Here is a 6,000-nt window from a genome sequence, read left to right as displayed (position 1 = left end):
GTATATGTGCATATAACAATATGTGGATTTATAGGAAATATACTGTGATTCCTGTCCTGCAGCCTTGTTCTGTTGAGAGAATCTTAATAGTATTTTTGTTTCAGTCTATTTAAAAGTAGGAAAGATAGCATACACCTTTTAGTTGTCAATGTGTGACCACCTTCCTATTTTCCTAGTTTGATAACCTCTGGCCTACAGCAATGAATGTTCCTCACAAAGTCTTGTTCACAAATGGTTTAATACTGAGTTTATGGTATTTGGCCAGTGCCACGGTCCCCCTTGTGGCCGAACTGTCAAATTGAAAACTATTTAGTGATTTTTTGTCATTTGTTTTCAATGGTTGGGATTAGAATTTATAAAACTACAGAAATTAGTTCAGAAATTAGTTCACATATGTGAATATAGATATATCAAATATTGAGTAATGCATATATTGGGGGTGTAATGGTTGGGATTAGAACTTAAGCCAGGAAAATGGATTGTAATGTCAATAAATAGTGGGTAATAAATATTGGGTGTGTGGTGGTGACTGTGCCAACTAACTAATGCCCCCCCCCCCCCCCCCCATGCCAATCACTATGCAGAGAGGGAGCACAAAGAAGGTGAAGCCATTAGTCTAAATATAAAAACATGTTAATTAAAACATGCCAAATCAACGTTAAAAAAGGCCAATTTCTTTCCGGCCGCCTCAGGCGACCGAACGCATTGTGACACTTAGGTCTCACTCCTGACATTTTCTGTAAGTTGGCAGCCCTGCACTAAAACCAAGTAGATCCGGGTCGGCAGTCAAGTTATAACAATGGTAGCCTATGACTGGTAGACAATGGGCGCGATTTGTGATTTTTAAATGTGTGATAACATTATCAAGAAAGATTTTTGGCAGAATTTCTGTCCTGTAGGGCTTTATGGGTTGTTCCCTCTCCATGGTAACAGACTGGCGTGTGCCTCTGATTGGTCCTCGCCTCTCTGAGTTCCTCTATATAGCCATTACCGTTTTCTTGTTGTAAACCAGATACCTGATGAAGGTCGTTTTGAGAGAAACGTTGTCATCTATTAAAACTACTGCTCTATAAGTGAAAGACAGTGTGCGGGACCCTTTTCTTCTCATGATAAGCATTTGGTTGCCGGCTCCGACGCACCTGTCCTTGTAGGAGTGCACAAGGCCTTTTCGTTACAGAATTTCTGTCAACAAAAGTGTTCTCAAGACTCTTGCTGGAGCCCTCATTCATTCAATGACCATTTGACTATGCTTCCACCTCTTGGTTATACTCCAACATCTCAATGTCACTATAAACTAAACTTCAGACTTCTCTAAACAACAAATATTGAATAAACGTACTTCTTCATTCACGTGATAATTATAGAAACATTTCTATGATTCCAGAAGTCTGTACCACAGACCAGAGTCTCCAACACCCAGCTGTGTGTCTATGAAGAGTGACGGCTCTAAATGTGAACCTCCTAACTTCAGTAATGAATCTGGACCTCAACACACACAGTATGTGAATCCTCCTACACAATATACACAACACTATAAAGCTTCCAATGTTTAGTGTTCTAGGGTTAAACTAAATGAAAAATAGCTTCCAATAGCTTGTTATTTTTGTGTCGAGGAGGTATGTGTCAATATCGCCCCGAACGGCCAACAAAAGACATCTCTGCACCTTGGGAGGTGGTACACCCTTGTGGTGCACCACTGTGCACCACAAGCGAGCTTGTAGATCAGTTATTTTCAGCACACAGAGATATGCAGGCTGTGAGAACTGAGAACATTCAGAAACTTATGCCTTCACAATAAAAGCATGCAGCTTTCACAAGTTGACCTATAAAGACAAGGAAAAGGATTAAGAATTTGGTGGCATTTCACATTGCAAAAGAGCTATAATTTCCAAAATGTAAAAAAACGATAAGGAATTAATTTGGATAATGGTAATGGAGATATTGTAAAAGTTGTCACTTTATTAATCCCAAAGTTATGGAGTTCATTCCCAATAGCAGACTTTATTCCTATGGACTGTGGAAATAATAATAATAAAAATAATAATAATAAAAAAACGAAAAATAACTATAATAGTTCATTTTTTTGAACCATGAACTTTAGTACAACATCTTGAATGATGAACTATGAACTGAACGATTTCATTTTTAAATTGAACTGTGAACTGAAGTAGTAAAACAAATAACTTTCCACTGCTTGTAGCTGTAGCTTATATTCATAGGCTACAATTGTTAGATCATTGGTAAATGATTAACCATGACAATATTAGCGTCATAATCTGTCTGCCTATTGGTTCTCTTTCAAATGTCAGTGTCAAAACAGTTTTTTTGTTGTTTTTTTGCTTTATTGAAGCCAAAATACCAGCTGCTGTTATGCGAGTAATTTCCCATTGATTTCAGTAGCTAGGAATGTTGTTAGCTGTGTTGGTAGCTCCTCGATAGCTGATAGAATCCCGATTGTCTCTGTAGAGACCGACAGTCCAATGGATGCAAAAGCAGCAACAGTGACGGACCTCTGGTTCTCCCCCAGCGCGGGTGGTGGTGGTGGTGGTGAACGGGGCTGGTGTGATTGCTGCCGGTCAGCCGCTGTAAGCAGTGGTAGCCTACCCTACCCTACAGGTTTAGGCGTCCTCGCGTCCAAAATAAGTTTGCTCTGGACAAACTATTTTCTTTCTCCAGTGCTATTGCTATGTCTCTGAATCAAATGAAGAATCAAATGAAGAATGAGGTCGGGACGTGTGTGTGTGTGGTGTTTATATGTCGTGGGGATGCCATGCAGGCCCCTGGCAGACACGTTTCACACCAGAGTGTGAAAAGACTCAAACCCCTCCAGACACGCAGGACGTGTCAGAGAGAATACATGTGAATTATTCTGTCTGATACACTGTCTGTCGGCCTTGCAGCGGCTAGACGGCGGCCTATATGCCATATCATTTAAATAACCGGTTGTCGGAGGGGAGGCAGAAACGTAGCAAAGTAAGGCAGCTGCCTGCCTTTGCCTACAGTAAATACACCCCTGTCTGTGAGGTCTTTCTGATCCATTTTGAGATTTTGATTATCTTTGCCCTCGATTAAGCTCTCAGAAGGTTCCCCTTCCATGACTTTTCCTAAATATTCGATTCAAATCTCTTTTTCTTTCATCTTAAACCTTTTGTAAACATGAATTTAGGCATACTCATCTCTGCCTGTTCATTTTGGGTCAAACTGACCCCTGTCACCCTTTCTCTCCCATGGGAGTGAACTTCACACCTCCAGACAGCCCATTGTTCAATTCAAAAGACAATGGCTCTACCCCGCTGGGGGGAGAAGGTGTCAACGCGTCTGGAGCTCCAAGGGGAGACAGTAGCCAATGACATTGCAGGAAATAAAGGTCTTTTTGACCTGAAGTCAGCTTGACTGGCCTTACTACAGTCATGCGAGTGATAATTGGTATAATACTTTTATGAGCCACATATCCAACCCAAGATGAAAATGTATCAATCAATCAATCAATCAATCAATTTGAAGCTATGAATCCCTGCTTTCACATGACATGAAAAAAATAAAATTCAAAAAAATCCAATGGCAGTCCCTCAGTCAAATTTAGTCACATATTAATACATAATAATAATAATACAATAATGAAAACATTGTGACAGCGCACCTTTGCAAATATGATACATTACATATGAATGTTCTACAACACACTTTCTGAATATCATTAAAATGTGAATTACATGAATGACAAATACAGAATGTGAAAACAATGGTAGTCTATGGTAGACAATGTGATTTGTGATTTTAACATTATAAAGAAAGATGTTTGGCAGAATTTCTGTCAACAAAAGTGTTCCCAAGATTCTTGCTGGAACCCTCATTATAGAAACATTTCTATGATTCCAGAAGTCTGTACCACAGAGCAGAGTCTCCAACACCCAGCTGTGTGTCTATGAAGAGTGACGGCTCTAAATGTGAACCTCCTAACTTCAGTAATGAACCTGGACCTCAACACACACAGTATGTGAATCCTCCTACACAATATACACAACAATTTAAAGCATAACAGACAGTATAGTGATCCAGTTCAATAATGGTATCGTGACGGAATGAGTGCTTACAAATGACTGAAATCAGTTTTGGCGACTGAGAACAGACAGTTCCTTGGAGTCGTTGCACCACTCAAAAATGTCATTCACACACAAACATCGACATGGAAACCCAGTGGACCCTCACTCAGATTTCAGGTGACCAGCTTGACTTCAGTCATCTATGACATATCTATGATGTATGACCATTGATATTTTCTGAAGTGGGGGATTGCACCTACGGTAGGCTACACTAATGCACATGCATTTGCACATGTACTGCATGCATTCAATATTAGTAAATAATGCACATGGCAATATGAAAACATTATGACAGCGCACCTTTGCAAATATGAAAACATTATGACAGCGCACCTTTGCAAATATGAAAACAAATATATGAACATACATGCCAATATATTACCGGTATCCAGTGTATATGTGCATATAACAATATGTGGATTTATAGGAAATATACTGTGATTCCTGTCCTGCAGCCTTGTTCTGTTGAGAGAATCTTAATAGTATTTTTGTTTCAGTCTATTTAAAAGTAGGAAAGATAGCATACACCTTTTAGTTGTCAATGTGTGACCACCTTCCTATTTTCCTAGTTTGATAACCTCTGGCCTACAGGAATGAATGTTCCTCACAAAGTCTTGTTCACAAATGGTTTAATACTGAGTTTATGGTATTCGGCCCGTGCCACGGTCCCCCTTGTGGCCGAACTGTCAAGTTGAAAACTATTTAGTGATTTGTTATTTGTTTTCAATGGTTGGGATTAGAATTTATAAAACTACAGAAATTAGTTCAGAAATGAGTTCACATATGTGAATATAGATATATCAAATATTGAGTAATGCATATATTGGGGGTGTAATGGTTGGGATTAGAATTTAAGCCAGGAAAATGGATTGTAATGTCAATAAATAGTGGGTAATAAATATTGGTTGTGTGGTGGTGACTGTGCCAACTAACTAATGCCCCCCCCCCCCCATGCCAATCACTATGCAGAGAGGGAGCACAAAGGAGGTGAAGCCATTAGTCTAAATATAAAAACATGTTAATTAAAACATGCCAAATCAACGTTAAAAAAGGCCAATTTCTTTCCGGCCGCCTCAGGCGACCGAACGCATTGTGACACTTAGGTCTCACTCCTGCCATTTTCTGTAAGTTGGCAGCCCTGCACTAAAACCAAGTAGATCCGGGTCGGCAGTCAAGTTATAACAATGGTAGCCTATGACTGGTAGACAATGGGCGCGATTTGTGATTTTTAAATGTGTGATAACATTATCAAGAAAGATTTTTGGCAGAATTTCTGTCCTGTAGGGCTTTATGGGTTGTTCCCTCCCTATGGTAACAGACTGGCGTGTGCCTCTGATTGGTCCTCGCCTCTCTGAGTTCCTCTATATAGCCATTACCGTTTTCTTGTTGTAAACCAGATACCTGATGAAGGTCGTTTTGAGAGAAACGTTGTCATCTAATAAAACTACTGCTCTATAAGTGAAAGACAGTGTGCGGGACCCTTTTCTTCTCATGATAAGCATTTGGTTGCCGGCTCCGACGCACCTGTCCTTGTAGGAGTGCACAAGGCCTTTTCGTTACAGAATTTCTGTCAACAAAAGTGTTCTCAAGACTCTTGCTGAAGCCCTCATTCATTCAATGACCATTTAACTATGCTTCCACCTCTTGGTTACTCCATCTCAATGTCACTATAAACTAAACTTCAGACCTCCCTAAACAACACATATTGAATAAACGTACTTCTTCATTCACGTGATAATTATAGAAACATTTCTATGATTCCAGAAGTCTGTACCACAGACCAGAATCTCCAACACCCAGCTGTGTGTCTATGAAGAGTGACGGCTCTAAATGTGAACCTCCTAACTTCAGTAATGAACCTGGACCTCAACACACACAGTATGTGAATCCTCCTACA

This window comes from Electrona antarctica (genome assembly GCF_951216825.1).
Source record: "Electrona antarctica genome assembly, chromosome: 15".
NCBI lineage: Eukaryota > Metazoa > Chordata > Actinopteri > Myctophiformes > Myctophidae > Electrona > Electrona antarctica.
The sequence above is the reverse complement of the archived record's forward strand: the minus strand, read 5'-3'. Positions refer to the sequence as shown.